Source organism: Eurytemora carolleeae, unplaced genomic scaffold (assembly GCF_000591075.1).
Source record: "Eurytemora carolleeae unplaced genomic scaffold, Eaff_2.0 scaffold326, whole genome shotgun sequence".
NCBI lineage: Eukaryota > Metazoa > Arthropoda > Copepoda > Calanoida > Temoridae > Eurytemora > Eurytemora carolleeae.
Genome location: NW_019396246.1, coordinates 1,288 through 28,541, shown reverse-complemented (window position 1 = coordinate 28,541; position 27,254 = coordinate 1,288). Strand labels below are relative to the sequence as shown.

At 31.0% G+C, this 27,254-nt stretch overlaps 1 long non-coding RNA gene across 1 annotated transcript; it reads left to right on the top strand.

Moving 5' to 3' along the window:
- Positions 1-20,910: 20,910 nt before the first annotated feature.
- LOC111699284 (uncharacterized) lies at positions 20,911-26,818 on the top strand. The gene is made up of 3 exons (XR_002764717.1): positions 20,911-20,988; positions 25,834-25,884; positions 26,750-26,818. It is a non-coding gene; the product is annotated as an uncharacterized LOC111699284 (long non-coding RNA).
- The last annotated feature ends 436 nt before the right edge of the window (positions 26,819-27,254 follow it).

Here is a 27,254-nt window from a genome sequence, read left to right as displayed (position 1 = left end):
TTAAACTGAAATTTATTAAATCTTGATAAATATGTTTTGTTAACCACAAACAAGTGTTTTCATTTTATATATATATTATATGTATTATATATATTATATATACATATGTAGCTATAGTTTAAATACATATACAAGTTAAGTTAAATTGTTTTAAACGTTGAAAAAAACACTAAGAAACTTTAAAAAACGTCATAATTTCAAAATAGTTTTTAAAAAATTTATCTTGGGGTCCGAATGGCTAATTCCACCAAATTTTCAGATATAGATGGAAGTTTATTAAATCAAATTAAATTGAAATATTAAATTATTAATTATAAATGATTTAAAATTTATAAGAGTTATTAGATTTCCAATGCAAGTTTTGGAGTAAAGAAGAAATCAATGTAGAATTAAGTCCTAAAAGAGGAATTTAGTTTTTACCACAAACTCTGATTTTCTATATGTTTGCAACCCGATATCGAACATCTTAATTAAAACTCTTAATTCTATGGAATCAAAGAACCTATGATTGGAATATCAAAAGTTTACATTGAGTTTGTGGCAAAAACTCAAATCCTATAGACTTTTTCAAATTTTATGGTCAAAAAATTTTATTTTGAAAATTATATTTCTGNTTTTTTTATATATTTTTTCAAAAAGAAATATTATTTTTGATCTGAAAAAACCCAAAATGTATTAAATTTTTTTTTGATTTTATGGTTTCCGCCTTTTTAGAGAAAACAACAAAGAAAAGAACATGTTTGTTTACATTTTACTGTTTTTCATGATATCATGTTAACAAATAAATAAATTTAACGTTTCCTTATAAATACGAGATTTTTCCTTCAATTTCAAGCCATGGCTTCAGGCCATGCTGCATGGAAAGAAAATTTGAAGTTTATTTTGATTAAATGCATTTAGAAACGAAAAAGCAAATATTTAATTTTAATCTTTAAGATTTATTAGTTTTATTTTCCCGATAGTTACGTTTTGATTTATGAAAACATTTTAATCAAAAACTAGTTTACGCATTTTTTTATTTCTAAATAACGTTTTATTATGAATTGCAACCATTCAGTAATGTAATTTTTATTTTCACTTTCATATCCCCCCACACACACTTTTATTCCCCCCCCCCCACTTGCCCTTGGGGCAATGCATTGTTGTTAAATTGACGTAGTTATTAATAAAAGAATAGATAATAAATTGTTTACACTTGACCCCGCATTTTTTCATACTCCAAGCACCACCCTTCAACCCTTCCTTTCCAATTCATCAATTCTTTCATTTATTCATCCTCTTCAATCCATTCGACAAGTTTTTTCATACTCCAAGCAGCCACCCTTCAACCCTTCCTTTCCAATTCATTTATTCATTTATTTATTCATCCTTTCAATCCATTTGACAAGTTTTTTCATGTATTCATTCATTTATTCATCCTATCAATCCACTTGACAAGTTTTTTCATGTATTCATTCATTCAGTCATTCATCCTATCAATCCACTTGACAAGTTTTTTCATTCATTCATTCATTCATTTATTCATTTATTAATCCACTTTACAAGTTTTTTCATGCATTCATTCATTCATTCATCCTATCAATCCATTTGACAAGTTTTTTCATATATTCTTCTTTAGAAATTTTTATCCTAATCATCAAATGTTTATTGTTGTCATTTAATTTTGAACTGATGGAAATATAAACCATTTTATAATGTAAATTATGTTTCATCTAAAATGGATTTATTTTCATTTCAAAAATGAATAATCTCATATCTTTATTCGTCCGTTAATACATTTAATTATCTTTCCGTCGGTTCTTCGCCTGTTTTCATTTATTTTGTCATGTTAAATGTCTGTGAATTATCATATAAATAATTATTAAATCTTATTCAATTAAAATTCGCTCAACAAATGATGTCCAAAAATCTTGTACAGCCGATGAAAAAGAGTGTCCCAAAAATAATGTTCTTTTAAGGAAAAAAAAACGTTTTTTACGGTACACCCTATATAACGCAGGGTGGTCTTTAAAAAATCAATGATAAGAAGGTTCTGATAATACTTGAAGCATTCAGAGGAAACGCCTTGGATGTTTTTGTTTACAACTTGTAATAGTTGGACGGGTTAGATAAATACATTATAGGGTAGAGATATGTTATCTAAATCAATTAACAGGGGCGTTTAATTTCATAAAAACTACACTTCTTCCTAAAAATAAGATTATTTTTTCAACATTTCTTTTATCAAAATCAATCCCATTCTCCCCTTCCATTAAAAAAAATATGTGGAAGATTAAAAATTTTAATTGTAGAAAAGTGTAATTTTAATTGAATCAATTTATAGAGGAATATGTCCGATCCACCTTTAAATACTTTTTCAGATACAAAATATCTGAGATATCCATAATTTTCTCTTTGAAATTAAAAGACTAGAAGTACGACGATATCTTTCATAAAGATAAAGGTTAAAAGGGTTACGGTGTAAATCGGGTGTGCCCCTTTTTTAAATTTAACTCCACATAAAAAATTGAGTAGAAAATTAGATTTATTTTTGCGTTGAGACACGAATATCGTTTGTCATAATGAAATGCATGTTTTTAACCACGCACCTCTGCCCCTTTAGTAAAAGCAAATTGAACCTTTATGAAGCATAAAGTCTGACCGCGTCAACCTTGTTGCACCGGCTAGTCCTGTCCATTGAGCAAGGTACAGTACATACTGTGACCGGAAAGTTGACCCAGCTCGGAAATTCCAATGTACTACGGCTTCCCGTGTAACGTATGTTTTTTTCTAAAACATAAATATAAAAAGTATCTACTATAGATGTACACTGTACAGTAAACAACTAACAAAAAATGTTTAAAGTTATTAAAAAAAAACCAATGTGTTTATCATCTTAGAATATAATTACCGTTTAATTCTATGATAATGCTGCTAATAACGACGCTAATTATCATGATTAATAACAACTAATTTTATAATTACCACCTGCAGGTATTTTTTCTACAACAATGATATCTTCGATCAGATATGACAGCCCTTCGCCAGACAACTATTATATATTAAGTTGTCAATCTTAGTTGAGCGGTGAAAATTTAATCTATCATCACATATTCGTTAGGTTTCTTTTATCTTACGCCTCCTTAAAGAGAGACTGTCAACATGATTTCAAATGAAATTAAAATGCCCGATTTATAATAGTTTTATTTAAAATTTTGTCAGAACAAAAATGATATCCTTGCTTTCTCTCTGAAAATTGTTAATTTTTGTTTGCGGTTTTTAAAGTAAGTCGCCCTGGATTAAGGCATTTGAAACAAGGATGGATATTGAAGGATTTGATCTCTTTTCATGACTGGAAAACGTCGATATTATCAGCTCGGATAAACGTTTGAAGGGTACCGGTGTTAATCGGACATGACACTTTTTTTAGAGAGAAGATGACTTCAAATTACTTCAAAATTTATTTCTAATTACAGATGTTTTGCCAGTCTAGGATTAGACTTAAAATAACAAGAGTAGTAGCTAGTGGACAAACTAGCAGTAGTTAGTGGAAAAACAAGCAGTGGCTACTTTACACATCTAAGTGTCATAGTAGCAGTAAATTTAGAAATAGTAGCTATATTATAAACTTTAGATGTCTTGTAAATTATGAAGTAATATCTTGTAAATTTATAAGAAGTAGCTTGTAAATTTGAAAAGTAGTAACTAGTAAATTTAGATGTAGTAGCTCGTAAATTTAGAAGCAATTTAAAACAATGTTTGCTATGGAAGTTGAAACAGAAAAGATATTTTGTTTTGAAGGAAATATAAATTTCAGAATTGTCAGTATTATATCAGGTGTGTGGTTTCCAACTCATCTTAAGACGTAAATACTTGAGCCCTCCCCCTGACTATACCCCCCTTCTCCCCCATCTTTCAAACGACACCGACGGACATGCAAGGGAAGGGGATTCTTGTTAAGGCAAAAATGTAGAAATGGCTCCGAACTAGTTTTTCAGATATATCTGAACAAATAATAGAAATTCACAACACTCGGCACCCTAGATCTCATTTTAAAAGAAACTTTACATACATGGAAGTGTTTCGATCTAAATTAAACTTTTTTATCGATTTTGATGTTTATTATCGTTTGAACTGACGAGGGTCAGCCCAGATCGAAATTTATTTTCAATAAATGTGAAACTAACATCTACTTTTTTACTCTACAGAGGTTTTGTCCATCACCATCACCGAATTTTAATCTTTTTTTCTACTTATTATATTTATGTAGCCTGATGGTACACCTTTGATATTTCAAGCTTAAAATTCTACCCGATCAATTTATATATAATTCAAGTTTGAAATATTTGTGAGTTTAAGATTTAAAGGGTATCGTTGTGAATATAAAAATATAACGACGATATAGAGGAATGGGTGAGATACATGAGATGGTTTTTGAAATGGAAATGGAACTTTTGTTTTGTTTTTGCAAGTTTATTGGGGGTATTGAAGAAACTGGCTTTAGTTGAATATAAAACTAGCATACGGATGGGATGGGGGAGATGGGAGGGGGGAGGGGGAAGGGAAGGGTCAAGTTTCGTGAAGGGGAGATATGTGTTAAAATTCTAGTATGGGGGTGGAGTGCCCTGAGTTGGAAAAATAGCATTCCAAATTATAAAAGCATTCTTGAAATTGAAGAAATTCTTGGTTTAGAAACCGTTAGTAAATGTGTTAAAAGTTCATCAGTTGTAAATTGAAAATAAAAAACTAATTATATTTATCCCTCAATACAGGGTTACCCAGGAAGAATGATACTTCAAAGACGACTGTTCAGAAATTTTACGGGCTATTTCCTTCTATTTATGATTCTCATAGTCAATTAAAAGACAATATTTGAGACAAAAGACTTAATTTAACCTTGGCATCGTCACATTTTAAAAGTTTCAGGTCGTCTTTACAGTATTATAATTTGTGGGTTATACCCTATAAGTGCACTAAAGAAATTAATTATAAGATTAAAAAAAAAACAGTAGCCAAAACCATTATTACTTCTCAATTATAAGATTAAAAAAAAACGAAGCCANAGAGAACTAGGAACAGAGGATGAACATTTTAATAGATTTGTAAAAACTAGTTTACTATGCTAGTTAGAGGGTTCAACCCCCCTGGTTCAGAAACTTAAGACAGGATCTCATTTTAAAACCCAGTTGCAAAAACCCGGTTTCGTGAACAGGGCAAGGCAATTTTGCAGATATCAATATTTTGTTATTTTAAATGGTTAGTTTTATTTTCTATTTTCTAGTTTTTCTTTTAATTGCAAATCTACATAAACGTGTATACCCCTTAAAAGAGACTTGACAGCTTAGTTGAACGAAACTCTATTAAATTTCCCACTGTATTGTATATTATACAAATAATAAAATACTAATAAAAGTTACAAACTAACGTTGCTCCCTACTGCACAGTTGTTCATAAACTTCCTGTCTATTAATTAATACTTGAAGGGGACTGTAGGTAGATCTAATTTCAAGAGACCTGCCAAAAGTGTCATATCGATTAGCAGCAGTACCTTTTAAACATCTACCTGAGTAATGATAAAGAAGATATCGTCTTTTGCTATTTCCTGGCAAATGGAGAAAACAGTTTTTATTATGGAAGGGGGTGAATAATTTTCCAAAAAATTATTTTTTACTCTTAATTTATGTAAAACTTGTTAAACTAAGAATTATTCCCCAAATAAAGAAAGAAATAATCCCCACCCCCGGGCAAAACTCGACCGAGGGTGCAGAGAGACAAGAAATTTCTAAAGTTAGCAAGCTTAAAAAAAGATTTATCATTAAGTTCAGAGTTTTAGCCAGGGGGGGGGGGCGGGGGGGGCACAATAGTTTATACATATTTCGCTTTAAACCTAATTCTTTATGAAAACTGTATTTTCTTGCCAAAATTAGTATAACACTGCGTAAAGTATTGAATTGAGTGTCGAAAAAATCAACATTAACATTTTAATGTAAGAAATTCTTATTTGACTTTTTAGAATTCGGGAGGAAATATTTAACGGACAACCTTTTTTTGGATGTTTTAAAAGAAAGTTTCTTCTCAAACAATTTTAGATTTTATCTATGGTTTTTTTAGGCGCCATTTTTATCATTCTCCTAAAATAACATGTTTTTGCGCATTTTTCTGTTGTAGCATTTTTAAAAATAATAAATGTCGTCTTTTTTTCGGGTACACTCTTTAATTTCGATCTGGTTTAAACCTTTTCTGGGATCATGTGAGTTGCCACAAAGAATTTGGATTGGTTCTGGGTTCAGCTGTTTGACGTTTAATGCATGGACACAAACAAACGAACACCCGCCAGACAGTCAAGCAAAATACAAAATTAGATTATTTAGTTATTTACTTACTTACTATTCTCTTATTTTCCCTCTAGCATGACCCCACTCATCGCCCCCCAACAGTGTTTCATTCCCGCCCCCGCCACCCGTCTTCTTAATTATCTTCTCTATTTCCTGTAACACGTCAGTTCTGTTGAAAAATACCCCTTAGTTGTCATTTAATTTTGAACTGATGGAAATATAAANAAGGCAATTTTGCAGATATCAATATTTTGTTATTTTAAATGGTTAGTTTTATTTTCTATTTTCTAGTTTTTCTTTTAATTGCAAATCTACATAAACGTGTATACCCCTTAAAAGAGACTTGACAGCTTAGTTGAACGAAACTCTATTAAATTTCCCACTGTATTGTATATTATACAAATAATAAAATACTAATAAAAGTTACAAACTAACGTTGCTCCCTACTGCACAGTTGTTCATAAACTTCCTGTCTATTAATTAATACTTGAAGGGGACTGTAGGTAGATCTAATTTCAAGAGACCTGCCAAAAGTGTCATATCGATTAGCAGCAGTACCTTTTAAACATCTACCTGAGTAATGATAAAGAAGATATCGTCTTTTGCTATTTCCTGGCAAATGGAGAAAACAGTTTTTATTATGGAAGGGGGTGAATAATTTTCCAAAAAATTATTTTTTACTCTTAATTTATGTAAAACTTGTTAAACTAAGAATTATTCCCCAAATAAAGAAAGAAATAATCCCCACCCCCGGGCAAAACTCGACCGAGGGTGAGGGAAAGCGGGGGGAGGGGGGGGGTAGTTAGAGAAATTTTACTTCTTTTCTTCAATTACATGTAAATATCCTTCATACTTTTCTTTTCTGTCCGTCCCCCCCTTGGCGTATTTTTTATTGTTTTAAATTTACGTTTTGTCCAGGTTTTTAGAATATTTACAAACTTAGTCTAGAAAGAAAACAATAGAGAAATAAAATGGAATCTTATTTCAATTGTTTAAATATTGTCATTTTGATTTTATATGTAGATATTTTAAATACATTCTTTTTGCAAGATCGAATGTAAATAAACTCTGTTTTTGTCATTGCTATTTAGAATTCACGTAATTTTCTTAAAAATATTTGTTTTTTTTGATAAAATATTTGGCTTGTCATGATAGGGGCTGTTTTAATGAAGTTTAAATGACTCAAATATTATAATTTAATTTCGGACAGAATTTCTTAAGTAACCTTAAAAATAAATCTTATCTAGAGTCATAGCAGATCAAAATCAACCGGAAACTTTTTTTTAGTAAAAATACACTTTTTAATACCTTTGGTCTTAAAACGTATCATTTAATAATTTCATTAATTTTTCAGGTGAGTTGAATCTTTTGAATTCTGTGTCTCAAAAATTTTGGAAATCCACAAATGAAATCAGGAAAATCCACGAAATTTTTCAATGTTACCATTTCATTGTACGAAAAAGAAAGTGTGGAACTTTAGGTCAGCCATAAATAGCTAAAGTTTTTCAATAGAAAAATTAAGCGGAGTGTAATAAAAACTATATATAACACACATTAAAATTGAGATGTATAATGATAATAATAAAAATCAGAGTTTGTGGCAAAAACTCAACTTCAAAATGTATTCACTCCGAATACAAGCCAAGTTCAGTGGTCAAAAGAATTTCCACTGCCCCAGGACTTTAAAAAAATTGAAAGAGTTTCGGTCAGTTTTGTAAACCATAATTACATCAAACAATTAAAGTTCTAAACGTCCCGTTCCCTCTCATTAAACATCATTAACCAGTTCTAATTAAATCTATTGAAAGTGAACAATTAAACACAATTCGAATTTACTAAAATATTTTTAATAGTATGTTATGTCGAGTATTGTTTACGAGGACGCTCTAGAAACAATTGAAAACAAAAAAAATAATATTGTTTGAGTAATAAAAACATATTTGCTTTGAACAATGCTTCAATTAACTAATGCCTTCCTTTAAATTTCAGAGGCATAAGAAAAAAACGGGATTTATTTTTTTAAAATAATTAAATTTGAATTTTGAATCTGTAGCGTTTTTAAACGTTTTTGAGGATTTCCAAGAATTCTTAATCTACGAAATATAGATTTAAATTAATAAGTAATTAACTTTAAAACACATTTAAGATGCAACAAATTTAAATTATACAATTTCGACTTGCAGGGAGGTTTTTTTAGAGTCACTTCTTGAATATTTATGTTGTTTAAATTCTAAACTAAGTATTGCACACTGTTTTTAAAGGATTTTGCGTTGGTGGGAGAGAGATGGTTTCTAAGAGCAATGAACCCTTAATTGGAGAATCTCGTTTGAAAAGATGTTGCTGGTTTAATTCTACACTCCTCTCCGCAAAACGAGGGAGAGGGGGGGAGGGGTCGATTATGCTTTTTATAAACCCCGCCTCACATTAAACCTTAACCCTCTTGATAACCTAGTTTTTATTATAAATGTTAGAAGAGAGAAATCCGGGTGTTCTAATTATAGTGAATCCCGCCTCATTTTATCATCAGACTGTCTTAAATGCGCCTGCAGTGCTTCCAGGTCAAACTTAAATGCGCCCAAGCACACCAAATATTTAAATTGTGTGATGTTATTTTTTACATGTTTTTATATTAAGCGATTAAATACGTTTAAAACCTTTTGGAAATTCTTAAAGGAATAAAAAATTACGAAACTTGCGAAACCTTCTAGATAAGAATTGAATTTTTGTCACAAACTCTGATTTTTTAATCCCCATATATAGTAATCCAATGGCATAGGCCATAGATATTTCAAACTATGAATTCAGTTAGCTCAAAGTTTGAAATATCAAAGATTTACACTCTAAGGTCGCAAAGACATTGGGATTAGAAAATTTGAGTTTGTGGCAATTACTCAATTTCTTCTTAAAAATTTCAACTATCCCTCCAATCGCCCCCCCCCACACCAATCCGTTCTAATTTGTATGGTATTTCAGAAACTTTATTTCGATTTTATCGAAACAAATTAAAACCTTCAAAAATTGATCCATTAGGCGTGAAATATATAACCTCTATGTATGAGTAGCAAGGCATGGAGAAAACAGTGAACAGATTGATCAGAACACGTCTAGCTTTCACTAATAATAATATGTATATGGGACTAGCATGGGAACCCAGCTTTGCTTGGAAACAAAGTTTTCTTTATAAGAGTCATCCTATTCAACTTAGACCTTTCAAACAAAACTGAAAACATTCCCGTTGTTCTACAGAATTCCCCAATCAAAATTTGAGGCAAATCGGTTGAGGGGTTCTTGAGTTATGATAGGAAATACAAACAGATAATACTAATTTCTATATATAGATATTTGAGGGGTTGAATTACAGTGAGAACCAGAAAACAGAAGATTTTTTTCCTAGTGAAATGTCTCTCAGGGATTTTTAGTTCCGATTGTATAATGATCTTAGTAAATCTGTAAATTTATTATACTATGGGAATCAACCACAATATTCATAGTTTTTAGTTCCGACAGTATAATGATCTAAGTAAATCTGTAAATTTATTATTCTTTGGGAATCAACCACAATATTCATAGTTTTTAGTTCCGACTGTATAATGATCTAAGTAAATCTGTAAATTTATTATTCTATGGGAATCAACCACAATATTCATAGTTTTTCCCCTTGATTCAACGGTCTTTAACGGTCTTCTAACTTTATAGATCTGGATAAAATCATCTCTCATGTTTATATTAAATACAAGTTTATCTTTGCCTTGAAGAAAATATATACTTTCGGCGTTTCCTAAGATTAAGATCAGTGTAATCTAAATCTTGGAGTGACTCAGTCCTATTTTTGAGCCACATTATTATATAATTAATAATTTAGAGCTACACTATTAAATAATCTAAATCTTGGAGTGACTCAGTCCTATTTTTGAGCCACATTATTATATAATTAATAATTTTGAGCTACACTATTAAATAATCCAAGCATTAGATAACATCTATTTGACTATAGATATAAAATATATTTAGTCTAGATATAAAATCTATTTAACCTAGAAAAATATTTAGCTCATTAGACTGTGGTTTTAATCTTAGGTGACCATTCTTTTTAAGAAGTGTTTGTCAAGATTCACAACGGTACCCTTGAAACTCTTATCTGATAAACAATTTGAAAGATATTGTCGTTTTTCTTGCTTGAAATTTTGTCATATCTAACAATTACCTCCATTTTTCTGTAGTAAAAATCCGCAAATCAAAGGAATCGAGTTTTGCTAATTCTTATATCTTTGCAACCCGATGGCTTAGACCTTGGCTATTTCAAACTATGATTTCTGTCAGATCAAATAATCAAAGTTACAAAGGTTTACACCTTCAGGTTGCAAAGAAATAGGGATTAGAACATTTAAGTTTGTGGCAAAGTTTAATTCCTTGTTTGCGAAACCACAACTGAAAACTAGTCAATTCAAAGAGAAAAACAAGTATATCCTTTTCAGTATTAGTCGGAAAAATCTGTTAAAACATGTCACTTTTTAAACTAAGGGCTACTTCAAATTATGTCCACAGTCCATTTACAGTAGCATTATCTCCTCTTTTTCTTATTCTCCAGATTAAATAATGCTTGTTCTTTTCTTGTTATTAATCTCCAGATTAATTAACAGATCAGTGTCCGAATTTAATGAATTTGAGCCGCGGCTTAAATCTGCCTAAAACCAGTTTCAATTGAGCTTCAATTTTAAGTGGAATCAATCATATTTGAGCCGAAGTTTAAATGTAAGCCGTGGCTCTAATTCTAAAAATTTGGCCTCAGGATTAAGGATATCCCATTCTAAAGTTTTCAGCTCTGAAAAGAAAAGTTTTTTTAGGAAAAGGGGAATTTCGTGATTAATCGATTTTTGTAAGATTTCTGAAGAAAAATATCGTATGTTCTACTTCCACTTCCTGGTAATCATAAAGGGGAATATTGGTTGAACATGATAAAAAGTAAACATGCCATCCCTCAATTGTACGCCATTGTTCCAAGAAATCTGTCGAAAATAAGATATTTGTTTCCACTTTTTATTTAATTTCAATCCAGTAGAGAACTAGGAACAGAGGAACAAAATGTAATTTCAAAAATATATTCATCAAAAATGATTAGTTGCCAAAAAAGATTTTATTTAACATTTTGATACTTTAATGGGGGTTATGCCCGATTAACAACGTTACCCTTAAACTTTAAAACTTTATTTTTTTTAATTCTAGAAGATATCTTTGTTTTCTAGCTGGAAAACTGTTTAATCCTGTCTCTTTGAAGCAAAAATCCGCATGTCACTTTTTTAGAAAAAAAAACAACATTTAAAATTTATTAATATTTAAGAATAAAAAATCTTGGATAGCTTTCACTCTTTATGATAGATATAAAGCTTTCATGGATACCGTTGTTAATCCAACTTTAAAACTCGAGAAATAAATGCGCGAAAAGGTTTATGTTAGAAAATGCGCAAAATAAAATTTATTTGAGAAATTTGATTTTTTTGGGGTTTTCACTTATTTTTGTGCATGATTTTTCTTAACATAATTTAAAATCGTTTACAATTTTTCATATTGCGTTTAAAATCATTTCCCCAATATTCGCCCCTGTTTGATAAATAATGCACAGCCCTGTTAACTTATCTAGATGAAGGGGGATAAAATAACAATAGGATCGATAGATTAGATTAGAAACATGCAAACTGTGTTTGTATAAATTCATTAAATATAGACCCAAGGTCATCATTTAAACGTTTAGTTAAATTATTACTTCAAGCGTTATCGTTGATCAGGCCTCAATTCATAATTAAACTTTTCATAAAAAATGATTATATTTTGGCAATGTTTACAAAATACAAACATGTATTTAAACTCACCTGTAAGTCTATATTTACCATTTTAAAGATATTTTAAAGTAATTGTTAGATATTAAGCTTCAAAAACTCAAAGGAACTTGAATAGACGTAATTTATATTTTTTTCTCTTCATGAAGAAATGAAATCTCAGGGCCTTCCTCCCCCCCCCTTAGATTACGTCTATACGCCTTACATGATGTAATTTAGTAGATATATTCTTCACGTATATAATCCATAATTTAGGTTTAAAATCTTATAATTAAACAAATCAAGAGGCTAATTTCACGTTTGTAAATCTAATTAATGTTGTTTAAACTTCGTAATTCTGCGAACTTGAACTTGTGATGTAACTAATAACCTTTAAAAATCAAATACATACACCCCCCCCCCTCACACTTGCAAAATACTCTGAAGATATGAAAACGTGTCCACTTGTCCAGTTTTCAATTTGATCCTGTAATAAACGACACTACAATTAGACAAGATACCTGTACAATTAGACACTTGTACAACTAGACACTTGTACAACAAGATACTCGTACAACTAGACACTTGTACAAGTAGACACTTGTACAACTAGACACTTGTACAACTAGACACTTGTACAACTAGACACTTGTACAACTAGACACTTGTACAACTTGACACTTGTACAACTAGACACCTGTACAGCAAGATACCTTTACAACTAGACACTTGTACAACTACACACTTGTACAATTAGACACTTGTACAATTAGACACTTGTACAACTAGACACTTGTACAATGTACAACCAAACACTTGTAAAATGTGCAACTAGACACTTGTACAACTAGACACGTGTACCACTATACACTTATACAATGTACCACTAGACACTTGTACAATGTACAACTAGACACTTGTAAAATGTACAACTAGACACTGGTACAACTAGACACGTGTACCAGTAGACACTTGTACAATATACAAATAGACACTTGTACAACTAGACACGTGTACCACTAGACACGTGTACCACTAGACACTTGTACCACTAGACACTTGTACAATGTACAACTAGACACGTGTACCACTAGATACTTGTACAATGTACAACTAGACGCTTGTACAATGTACAACTAGACACTGGGTGTAAATAATCATGCCATTACCCGGCATTATTGTCGATTTACAAAATTTGTAATTAATTCTGATAAAAGACGGAAGTTTTGATATTGTCCCCGGCCGGATATCTAAAGTCGTCATTATATAATTATATCTGAAATATTATATATATTGTATCCGCAAGGGGAAGGGGGGGGGAGGATCACCAAAATAAATTATTTCCTAGTTTATAGATAAACGATTCACTTTTTGTAGGAACTAAACACTTGCCTCAAATTCAAATGTCTAATTTTGTTGTGTGTTAATACTCCTCAGATTGGAATTTTTTAGTAAACATATAACCGGAAATATATATATATATATAACCGAATATATATATATATAACCGAATATATATATATAACCGCCAACCATGATATATACATATAACCGGATAATTTTTCTTCTCTCATATTTTTGAGTAAATATAAGCTGGAGGAGCTAGGAGATCACAAAGTTGCAAGAAATTTACTTTCTCCATGTATCTAGTTTACAGCGCATTTCTTCCGGAAATTATCGTTAAATTATTTTTAACAAAAACGCATCCTTTGGTTAGTCCAGGGTGCAAGGCATCTTTATAACTTTTTTAAAACTAATTTATTTTTTATTCGCAAAAAAAAACCTATTCATTTATTGTCAATTAATCAATTAATAATAAATCAATTAATAAGACTAAAATCATTAATTCATAATTGCCTGAGGTTGCGATATTTATTAATGAGAAAGAAAAATTATTAATGTGACAAAAAACGATTAATAATTGAGAACTGTTGGACACTTTATAATTAAATGGTTTGACAATCTTATACTTTTATTGTAGAATGTTTGAAATCTATTATAATAATAAACAATGAATTATACGGAATTTTTATATAAATAACTGTAAGAAATTGAACACTTGAAACTATTTTTGATCCTGCAGAATTCATATTGAAGTATCCCCCTCCCCCAATATTTTTAAACTAAAAGAAAGAAAAGTAAAGTCATTTGCGCCATGTTTCTATATGCATACTTTGCATGTCCAAACGGTTAAACCCATTTTAAGCCCAAATTTTGTGTGGCACCTCGCGGGGCCCCAGAGAATGTCTATGAATGATCAAAGGTTTAAAAAATTTGTGTTTAAAAGTTTTTTTACTGTAAAAAAATTTTGAAAATCCGCGAATTTTGTTTTTGAAATCCTCAAACTTTTTTTACAATCTACACAAAGAGAACATTTTCTTTTTTTATTTTATAATCAAAACCACAAAAAATATTTCTTTTGTCAAATTTAATTTTCTCTTCTTTTTTCTGATTAAATTTCAGTAAATCTTACAATTCTTTGATATAACCCCCTCTTGAAAACAGGCCTGGTCTGAAAGGCTTTTATTCTTCGATTAGGAACAATCTTGTCTTTTCAGACCTTTAATATATTTTTACTCATTCATTCAGTTCTTATCAAAAGTTTAAAGTTCCAATCAATTGTATTTTTTATCCAATTTAATTGTATTTTTCATCCAATCCAAGTCCGAATTTAATGAATTTGAGCCGCGTCTCAAATCCGCCAGAAACCGGCTTTTATTGAGCGCCGGCTTAAATCTTGAAACATTGAATACAATTTTAAATGGAACCAACCATATTTGAGCCGCGTCTCAAATTTATGCCGCGGCTCAAATTCTTTAAATTCGGCCCCAGTTTACATTTTTTCATCCAATCCAATTCATTCTTCTTTTCTTTTTTCAACCAATTTATCCTTTTCATCCAGTTCTTTTTCACCAAATCTCAATCCACAGTTTTTTTCTCTAACTAATAGTCCATTAAAGTTCCCAAAAATGCATTAATTTAGGATAGAAAAATAAATATATCTTCTTCATTTTGCTTTTGCAAAAGGTCCAAAACTCAGCTTTGTATCTCTTGAAAATACGTGTACTGTCCCTTTAAGAGTTTAAATACGAATTGTTGTAAACGCTGTTTATCTTTATAATATCTTGGATGGATTACTTGATCAGTTCCAACCCAGAAGCGTGAGATTAAATGTTGATTCTTGTTGAATTTTTATAAGAAATTAGTCCGCTCCTTTTAAGGAGATTACAGATAGATTTCAGCTTATTACATCTTGTTCATATTTGTTACAGTCAAACATCAAAATTTACGGACAATTACACGCTAGGGTCTTTCAAGTTAGATATTTATATTCTTCTTTTTTTACATGACATATAAGCTGTTTCATCGACCGCTAATATCGTTTAGTTTAGCTAAAATAAGCTGAGAATGTCGACAAAAGTCTGGTTTAAGACAGATTTTGTGGACAAGTGTGGTGTACAACTTGACTGTTTATGTCGATAGCTGTGTTTTAAAAAAGATCTCTCCATGACATATTTTTCGACCAGTGTGGTGTTGTTGAATAAAGATGTCGACTCTTTAACTGTTTATGTCGACTATTGTTGTTTGATAAAGCTGTCTCTTTGAAGTTTTATGTCGACTATTGTGGTTTGAATAGCTGTCGGCAGTTCTTGTCGCCAAATGATGTCTAATAATGATGTCAAATCTTTTGACTGTTTATGTCGACAAGTGTGGTTTGAAAAGCTGTCGACTATTCATGTCGCCAAATGTTGTCTGATAATGATGTCGACTCTTTTGACTGTTTATGTCGACAAGTGTTGTTTGATAAAGCTGTCTCCATGACAGTTTTGACAGGCTGTGTCCTTCCTTCGAATGAACGGAGATCAGTTTTGACTCGGGGCGCACGAACGTAATTACAACTTGCGTGCACAGCACAGTGCACACTGATGTACGTTTTTCATGCGCGTTGTTTTGTGTGTCTGTTTGTTTATCTAAAAATTGATTGTAAAAAAAGAACTTTTGAACAAAACACAATAAATTGATCGTTAATTGATCAAAATACACTTATCGCTGAACTAAGATGAATGATAAAAAGGAATAGTAAACGTTGATGAAAAAACACATGATAGAACAATGAATGTAATAAACTTTTGTTCATCTCACTTCCGAAAGCTTTTCGAAACTGTGAACATAATGTTAAGAATATTTCACATTACGTGCTCAGATTTTGAACAAAATGTTAGTTAATTAGTATTGCTTTCGGTGGCTTGATAGATATTACGAAAAAACTGAAACTAAATTTTTGACTACATTTTTTTAGCAAGAAACGGTACAGTATACAACGTACAGATTTTAGTGTACAGTGTACAACGTACATATGTCAGTGTACAGTACAGTGTACAGTACAGTGTACAGTACAGTGTACAGTACAGTGTACAGTACAGTGTACAGTACAGTGTACAGTACAGTGTACAGTACAGTAGTGTACAGTACAGTGTACAGTACAGTGTACAGTACAGTGTACAGTACAGTGTACAGTGTACAGTGTACAGTGTACAGTGTACACTGTACAGTGTACAGTGTACATTGTACAGTGTACATTGTACAGTGTACATTGTACAGTGTACATTGTACAGTGTACAGTTTGCAGTGTACTTTGTACAGTGTACAGCGTACATTGTACAGTGTACAGTGTACAGTGTATAGAGTAAATTAATTGTACAGCGTACATTGTTTGCCCTTGTTAGTTCATTTACCATTATATCATTGTGTAAACCTATAGGAAATCGTTATCACTTGATAGAGCTAATGGTTATAAAAACATTAATTAATAATAATAATAATGTTTTTTCAAAGAACATATATTTTCTTTATGTCGCCTAATTTAGGTCAACATATAAATTATTTTTTTACTTTCAGAATTTTTACAATTTTTTGGCAAACAAGCTAAGTTTCAGACGACTCCCTCCATGTATTGTATACTCCCTTAAATTAAATTAATTTTTCTTTCTTATTTACATATGTTTATTGTTCAACCCCCCCACCACATATTATATAAATTATATAAGATAAAATAGATTGGTAGCGTAATTTAAAATGACCCTTTGTTAAAAAGTGTTGTCTAAGATTCACCAGTTTGACGGAGATATCTATGTTTTTTCGGATCTGAAAATAAAATGGAAACTTTTGAACTAAAACGTCCTAAAACCCCTTTGCTCTCAACAATCACAACCATTTGTTTTCAGTAAAAGGTATTAGCAAAAACTTAATGAATATTAGTCTGTCTACAGTTTTAGATCCGGATCCGGATCCGGGTCCGTTTTTCATTGGACGAATCCAGGATTCGCATCAAAATGAAATGGTTGCTAAGAACTAGCTTTTGAGAAGTAAAGGAATTGAGTCTTTTCCACAAACTCAATTTTCTAATCTCTATATATTTGGAACCTGATGATGTAAACCTTTGATATTTCAAACTTAGATTATTTGATCTAACAGAATTAATAGTTTGAAACAACTATGATCTACGACCTTTGGTTGCAAAGAGAGATTAGAAAATCTGAGTTTGTGGCAAAGACTCAATTCCTTTGGAATTGTAAATTGTAGCTCTGGATTTGCACCGAACCTTGAAGAACTTCTTGACGTAGTTAAAAAAAAGCTTGTAATTTGTACCACAACTGAAAATAATCAATTTTAGCTAGACAAATAAGAATATTTCATTCATTCTTGGTTCGTCAAAGGGTAGGGTCAGTGCTTAGGATCCATTTAATTTTGATGTGGATCCGGATCCTAGATCCTGGATCCGCGATCTTTAAGATTCACTGAATTTTTAAACAAAAAATGATTTTCAAATTTTTTTTTTACGCTTGTTTTTATCTTTAAACTTGATAAACCATTCAGAAATGAGGAAATTTTTATAATCTCTCTTTTTTCAAAAGTTCAGAATTGGGGTTTAAGAGTAAACAAGTTTTTTTTTCAATTTTTGGTTGATATTTTACCCCTTAGATCCTAAGCACTGGGTAGGGTATTATTATTATTATTATAAAGATTTATTCACACACAAAGATATAAATACAATATATACAAAGATAAATACAATATATACAAAGAATAATACAAGGTATACAAAGATAAATACATTGTTTTAAATGGGAGGTCATTCAAAATTTCTTGTACAGTTCCTTGAAGATTTGACATTTCCATTTACCTGTAAACCTGCAGTAATTGCATTAAATTAAACTGTTCAGATTTGGTCAAATTTGGATCCAAAATTGGAAATTATCCGTGGTATTACATTTACCATTATCCGCGTTCATTCTAGATATCTATCTATTTATATATCTACATCTATTTAGATTTTAGTTATCTATATATATCTGAAGCGGGTTTTTCTCTTTTTTTAACATATCCATTAAAAGCATGTCATGTTTTTTTTACATTTTGTTTAAAATCAAATTAATTGTTTTATTAACTATAAGATTCTAGTTGCATATTTAATGATCTTTTTGTTTACTTGTTTAAATAGTTCAAATACATTTTGACTATCTGTGTATGCCGAAATTGATCTAGTTAATATCAGTCCAGTGTCTAGACAGTATTTTGCTGCTGATTTTACAATCTTTTATCATGGATTAATCCTTTAGCTTGAGTTCTTAGAATTATTCTAAAATATAAAAATAATTTAAAACGATCCGAAAACGATTGTTACCTTCGTAATTGCATCGTTTTGTGGTCTTTTTTTTGCATCTTTTTGGGGTATTTTTTGCATCGTTTTGGGTTTTTTTGCATCGTTTTGGGATATTTTTTTGCATGGTTTTGGGGTCTTTTTTTGGCTTCGTTTTGTTTTTTTTGCTTCGTTTTATTTTTTTTGCATCGTTTTGCGATATTTTTTGCATCGTTTTGGGATCTTTTTAGCATCGTTTTGGTTTGTTTTGCATCGTTTTGAAGTCTTTTTTTTTTGCATCGTTTTGGGATCTTTTTTTTGCATCGTTTTGGGGTCTTATTTTGCATCATTTTGGGGTCTCTTTTTGCATCGTTTTGGGGCCTGTTTTTTTGCGTCGTTTTGGGGCTTTTTTTTTGCATAATTTTATCTTCTATTAGGGTCAAAAATTGGCATAGAGTAAAAAGAAGAAGAATTTTTTAAACATTTACTTTTCTTAAACTATGTCAAATTTTGGTAATGGTACCGTTGTGCATCCGATATTCCACTCTATAGGAGGGTCCCTTAAAGTCCCTTTAAAGAATTAGGAAGATTTTTAAAATTAATTTATTTACATGCAGTATATAAGACAAAAAAGGTGTTGACATCAAAAATCTTGAAATGTATTTGAAAAAAAAATAAAACTGAAAAATCGTTGATAAAAACAAACATAATTTGATAAAATAAAACTACTACATGGGAAAAAATATTTTTTTGTGGTCCACATTTTGTGGCTTTTTCTTAATTTGTCTGTCAGTCTGTTATTTTATCAGTGTCGGTCCGTCATGTTTTGTGGTTGTCTGTCGGTCTGTTATCGTCTGAGCTGTCCTATTAAGGCAAACTATCCAAGGTCAAGTAAAGCCAAGAGCAAGCAAACATTAAGGCATAATAATAATAAAACAATATATTTTTCTAACTTTGCCTATGTCATTAGAATTTTTTATATTTTTGTTGTAAAATTACATATTATCTCCGTTAATCCTTTGTATTATTGTTTTGTGAGAGAGATAATTTTAAATGTTAGAAGTTGTTGGTATTGATTCGATGAGTCATAGTCCATGGAACTTAACCATGCCGAGAATAGGGGTGTAAACACTGCAGACAAACAATGTGGGGGGGGGGTAATAATTATTTACAACTACTTTACATTGAAGTTAGGGAAATTTTATTTTACCAAGGGCTCCCAAGACTAATTTTGCCTACAAAACATCAAGAGTGCAGCGAGGGTTGTTTAGTAGGCAAAATTGGTCGAGGGAACCCTTGGTTAAGTAAAAGTAGTTGTACACAATTTTAGCGTCTGCGCGAATTTAATCACGAAAACTTCACAGAGCGGGTCGTTATTTTTACTTAATTTTCCTAAGGGACGTAAAGTAACGTAACCTCCCTCTGTTGGGGGAATCGTAGGTCGGTAATATTTGTCAAAAGGCGGTAAATTGTGTTATTTGTACTACGCAGGGACGTAAAATAGTCACCAAGTTTGTATTTACAAAAAAGGGAGTAAACTGTTAAGTTGTTCAAAGTCAAGGTATTATTTTTCAAGGAGGGTCCAAGGGGGAGGGGAGGAGACTGTTATATATTTGATTTTAAAGGTTAAATAAAAACAAATATCTTATCAAATTTGTGATTATTGTTCAGCATGCAAAAATTTTAATTATAAACGCTGTGGAGACAGTATCCCCCCCCCCTTATTTGCTTTTAACCGTTTGCAGAGATGGTTTTTGTGCAAAAATTGATATTTGCAATTACAATTTTCTCTGTTAAGCAGGAAACTGGCGATTAAAAAGGAATTAAGTTCTTGAACTCGGGTTTCTTTAGAACAACTTTTTGTCAGTTTAGAGTTTTTGTGAAGTATGGATTGTTAACAAAAACTACAGTTACATGAGAAGGGTAACGCCCCCAACCCCAACCCCTTCCACCCACCTAATCCTAAATTCATGTTACATTTATGCAATCACATTTTTTTCTGAAATATAAAATTTGTTTAACTGTCTTAGACAAATTAGACAAAATAGAAGCAAAATTTGTATTCGTGACATTCGTTTATGCATCATCTTTTAATTTGATAATATATCTATCTTATCTATCTATCCTTCTATCTATCTATTTATCTAGGGACCCAATACTGCAGTGTCTTCATACATACCAAGCCAGTATCAATACTAGAGAGCTGTTGGAGAGCGCCACGGTAGGACACTTTTAAGTCGTGGATATTGTATTGAAAAATACCCCCCTCCCCCCAAAAAAAAATACATTTTTGTCTATGTCGCCCCCCTGGGTTTCTTCCAAAAAAAATATCAGCTAATTGTTGGGATAAAAAGTATTAAAAAAAGAAGGGAAAAAAATATACTTGAGGTCAGTTCAATTCTTTTTATCAATTTTCACTTTTCAAGATATTTGTAAAAATTTGGATTAAAAAATCCTTTTCTTGAAATTTAGATCTTTTGACAATAAATGTATATCAGTGCCACGACAGTCCTGAATAATTAAAAAATATTTTTATGACATGACTGAAAAAAAGGTGTATGAAAATTTTAGAGAGAAGCTGATTATTTGTCTTTTTTTATTAAAATCCCTATATTTTTGCAACCTGACCGTATAAACCTTTGCTATTTCAGTCTTTCTGTATTATTAAAGGGCAACATCGTGTTGTAAAGAAGCACGAATTAGAAAATTATAGTTTGAGGCTAGTATTCAGTTCCTTTCTGTCTTTCTTTTAATTTGATATTAAAAGAAAATTGTTTTTGTTATTAATGGCAGCCTTCCCTCCCCTCTCAAGTTCTAAACAGGGTTAAATATTATTACAAATATTTTGAAAACCTATAAAGTAGAAAGTTTTTAAACACGTTTGCCTTAAAAAAGAATATTTTTGGGGAAAAAGTTTAAAATATTTTTTAAACGATCATTCTAAAAAGGGGGTTTAATTTTCCCCTTGAGACACTTTTTGCCTTGTCTCAATTTGTTTTTCAGATTTTAAACTATAAATGGTTTATCGGTTTAACTCTTTAAACTGTTTATAGATCCACCGACCTAGGAAAAAACGGTTCTTAAAGGGACCGTACACGTAACTATGAGTGGCTTTTCGGATTCACAATGGTACCAATATAAGTTTATAAGTTTTAAAAAAGAGATCAATTTTTTTCTTTTTTAAAACTTATTTTCAATGGTCCTTCTCTACCAAACGTTTCACGGGTACTGTATGTACGGTATGTACAGTATGCACGGTATGTACGGTATGTACGGTATTTAGGTATTTACGGTATCTAGGTATTTACGGTATTTACGGTATGTACGCTATGTACGCTATGTACGCTTTGTAAACGCGTTGTGCTTTTTTCTTAAGTGTGTCCGATTTAAAAAGAATGTTGTTACTTAACATTGATACCATTTATCAGTTTTAAATACAACTACATACTAATAATTGAAAACTTTTTGAAAATTCTATGAAAAACTACTCGAAAGTTAAATGAAAACTTCTGGATGATTGAGCGTAAACTACTCGAAATTTTAATGAAAAACTACTTGAAAATTCAATAAAAACTACTCGATAATTCAATGAAAGCTGTTCGAAAATCAAAACTATTGCATGACGACAAGGGTCTGAAAACCTCGCATGATGTATTTTTACGAGATTTAAATTTCGAAATACTAATTGTTTAGACGTAATTTGAGATTCAGGCATGATCTTATTGCGTTGTAATATGAATATTTATAACATAATTTAGTTCTAGAATAACCGGACCGTTTTAGGAGACTCAATCCTATTCGAATCTAGGCACAAAGAGATGCCATCTAAACTATATTTTGCATATGGTAGTTTTAGGGAGAAGAGGCGGGGGGGGGGGGGTAATGTCTTAATAAATTGAATGATATAAAGTATCATTTTAGAGGTCTAATAAATTAATCTTAATACTTTTATGAAAACCTTCCTGCTTCCTTCCAGGATATGTTTAATTCTTTAGCTGAACCAAATAGAACAAAATCATATAAACTTGAGCGAGTTCTCTTTAAAACCCTAGAAAGTTTTCCCTCTGCCTTATTTCCAAAAATATGGAATTCTATTGAATTAGAGCTTAAAGAAACTAAATCTGCAAAATCGTTCAAAAGAAAAGTCGCCAAGATCTATTTAGATAGTTATGCAAATTATATCTGTAAAAAAAAAAACTGTGTATCATGTGGATAAACTTAGTCTTTACTATCTTCTTCACCCTGTAGTTCATAAACATGATTCTAATAACTTATGTTACCCTCTGTTCCAACCCTTACGCTGAGTATCCTCCCTTTTCTTTATACTCCCTCACCTCCTCCTTACCTTTTACCTGATTTATTATCATTCTTATGTTTAAAATGTACAATGTACATTGTTTTTATCTGCAATTCTCATTCGTTTATAGTGGGCCAACCAATTAAAACAACCTACTCTGGTTAGGCGGGTCCAAACTACATAGTAAATTGTGATTTTTTATTTGTATTATCTCGTGCTTTGTAGTTGAATAAAAATATGAAATATGAATCCGATAAAATTGTTACAAAACTTTTCTCCGTTTGGTTTGTTTTTTAATTGGTTCGATTTTGTCACTTGAAAAAATCTATACATACATTACCCAAGGTACTAATGCAAGGAAAGTTATTTCAGAGGTGTACGCATTTTTTGTACTGCAGTGCAGTGTACTGTCTTTGGGCGGAAAAGTAAACACAAGACGGATGTCACAGCCTGCCATGGAATCAATTTTTACAAAAATAGTCTATGAAATATTCTGGTCATAGGAAACTACAATGTGAATTTTCAAAATTATCAAAATTAAATGCTTTAATCCTCCTCGGATATTAGGCGAACACTGATGCATCTATTCTTTTTTACAAATTACGCCCAGGCAGAGTATACGCGACCGCAATTAACTTTTCTTGCATTAGTACCTTGTATACACCTATATTCCTAACTTGCTGCTTATTTGTCTACATACCTATATATCTATCAGCTACACAATATCTTGCTTATCTTGTTTATCTCTCTATCTTTCTATCTGACTTCCTCAATCTTATTAATTCGTCCCGTCCTAATTTTTCTATTTTCTCGCACTGTGGTGCTTGTACAATGAAGGATGGTTGTAGTAAGGGGGACCACAAAAAAAACTTTTGAAAATTATGTTTTACCAAATCGATTTTTTAACAGTACAAAATTGCAGAGTTTTTTTTCTTATTTCATTTATACAATTGTTGTAATGACTGAATTTTGAGACACCCTGTACAGAAGGACAGATCGCGAGACTAATCTGCAGATGGGCGGATCTGATAAAGTTCTAAGTTTCTTCATGACAACTCAGAATTTCACACGAATCACAAGTGATCCCTCTCGAGGCTGGTGAAAATATATATTTTATCTGTTAAATAAATAAGGACGGATTTTGGAGGGGTTGGTTAGGGATTGGTAAGGGTGTGGAGAGGGATTGGTAACGAATTTGGGAGGGATCGGGGAGGGGAATGGTAAGGGAGTGGGGAGGGATTTGGGTGGTATCGGTGAAGGATTTGGGAGGGATTTTTTTTGCCTGTTTGCCTGTTCTACATATCGACATCAAGTAGGTTTCATATTTATATATATTTAAATATAAGAAACAGCTTTTACCAATCTTAATCTAAAAATCNGGGGTGTTGACTAAATTACGATTTTTAATTCTAAATTTGGAATCAGCGAGCTATACATATATTAAAATTTTATTTGAATGTTTTTAAAAGGTGGAATTACGTAAACACAATTCTCAGTCCCACATCCGCTCATTTGCAATTTATTTTCAGAATTGCGTAGCGGAGCTTACAAAATCCATTCAGAAGACAACAATAAGTTTAGCGCATTTTTTTTCAAATTTTCTAGTCTTTTTGTCAATAAATCAAAATATTTTTAATGGAAAAAAAGTATCCCTGTTTCTTATTTAATCTTTTTTACAAGTAATTTAATGACTCCAAGACATAAGTTTAATAGCAAGTGTTATAGCTCGAAAAGTCATTAAAAATTATAATGATAAACCATTGTACGCCTCAAGGCCTTTGAGCTTAACTGTGTACATAAATCATGTGCCTGGTTTGTTTTCTAAAAAAATATAAAATTGCCTCCGGCAGATTTTCTAATCTATTAATAAGTTAAATCTAAACTCTGGTATCCTATATATATACACGAAACCGGAAGAGCAATTTAGGCTTGACCAAGATTATTGCCGTGGGTAACTTTGTAAAGGAGAGTTTGCCAAATAGACCTGTTCTTGTATATTTGCATTGCATAGGATACAATTCAATATTTGGAAAACTCATTTTAAAATTTGCACAAAACCTACCTCATGCGAATAATATTTTTGCAAAGCTCTAGTTCCAGTTAAAGAGTGCTGATCCCTGCAAATCTACTGGTAGAGAGATAGTATTACTGAAATCTGACTCAATGATATGAATTCAATACTGAGATTACGAGGGCTTTATATAATTATAAATGGAAAAGACTGATAAATTTTAATTTAGGGAAAAAAAAATGTAGAGAAATTTTTAGATTTTGACAATTCCTTACTATTTGTGCTTTCAAAAAATTATTCAAGAAATATGATTATTTTTGTAAACTTTCACTTTATCTGAGACGCTTTGCAACCAAGGATGTTTATTAAGGTTGCTTACTCTTAATGCGCTCCATTGTACGGAAAATGTCGTCTTCTAAGCATTACTTAGTACAGACCGACAGAAATTCAGAAAGAGACAATTTCTCGCTATTTTCTCGTTCTTCTTTATCAATTGCGGTTTGTTTGTCTATTACACTCCTTGTCTAGCTGCTGCCTATATTCGCCGTCTCGCAATTGATATTATCAACATTTAGATAGAAAAACATGAATATATCCATCATGTAACCTAAAATTACATTGACGGTGCCTTTAATTTTCGAATATACTTGGGAAAAGCAATGTAGTGTACAACTACACAAATGTACAAGTTTACTGTCATGCATTAGCTAAATTGTCAAAAAAATACCCGCCAACTCACTTTTTAAAATATTTTTCAGGATCCAGATCTAAGCTGGGACGAAACTGACCTACCCAGCCGGTGTATCCAGGTAAAAAATAAAAGAAATGATAGTTGTGATTTTAAAAATAATAATAATGTTGAAATCGGAGATTAAAAGAGGTTTGTTGAGATTTTTAAGCTTATCATATATAGCATATCATATTTACCGCAAACTCTGCATTTTTAAATCCAAATAAACTAATCTTATTTATTTTATAATTGTTCTAAAAGCAACCCAAAGTGTTCACAATTTTATATTGAAATTGATGATACTACGATAACCATGATAACAACAGTGCTAATGATAATGATGATAATGATGATAATGATACCACATGAAAGCTACTATGATAACTATTTTACTATTGTAAATGATTATATCAATGATACCAATGTTAGTGTTAAAAATGATACAATTGATGATACTGTTTAAAATGATGATTCTAATGATGATGTTATAATAGCAATGATACTGTTGATAACGATGATAAAAATGATACTAATAATATTGATGATAATGATAATACTATGATAGCAATAATACTCTTGATAATGATTATAATAATGATCAATAAAAATGATAATAATGATAATAATGGTTCCAAATACACTAAAGATACTAATGATAACAATAATTCATAAAAACTTATGATGATAACATTGCAACTTGTGATAAAGATGATAAAAATGACAATTATGATACAATTGGAATTAATGATAATATTAATATTAATATTGTTTTTAATCTTTGTAAGGAAACAGTCTCAAGAACTGATGAGGGTCAACCCAGACCGAAATATATTTTCAATAAATGTGGAACTAACATCTACTTTTTTACTCTACAGAGGTTTGGTCCATCACCATCACCGAATTTTAAATAATAATAATGTTGTTACTAACGATATTATCAATAGGTCTGGTCGTTCAACGATTTTATGGAGCAGTATAATCAAATCTACACATGGCTAAACAGTATACAGGTATTACAAATAAATCACATTAAAGTATTAAAAAGTTTGAATTTTTATTTATATTTAAACATATTGAAATGCATTGGGCTAGAATTATAACTGATCACTAACCTCAAACTTCTTAAAGCTTTGCCTGATCTTTTAAAATGGAGGGTCACTTAAAATTATGCCAACAGTCCCTTTAAGTTACAATTGACATTGTCTTTCATGGAGAAATGGAAAGGGGTACCCCAGTCAATGAAGTTGAACAAGCCGTTGTAGCTAAACCAAATAGATTATCAAGTACAATAGATGGGAACGTAGAATTTGTACACTCTCAGTACAGCAGTATTCTCACGTCACAAGTGTCAACAGTTCTATGTGTCCGACAAAATTACTAATTCTTGTGATAATAAAGCTTGCTTATATTACTGTGATAAAAGTGCAATGTTGTGTTCTTTATTTTCTG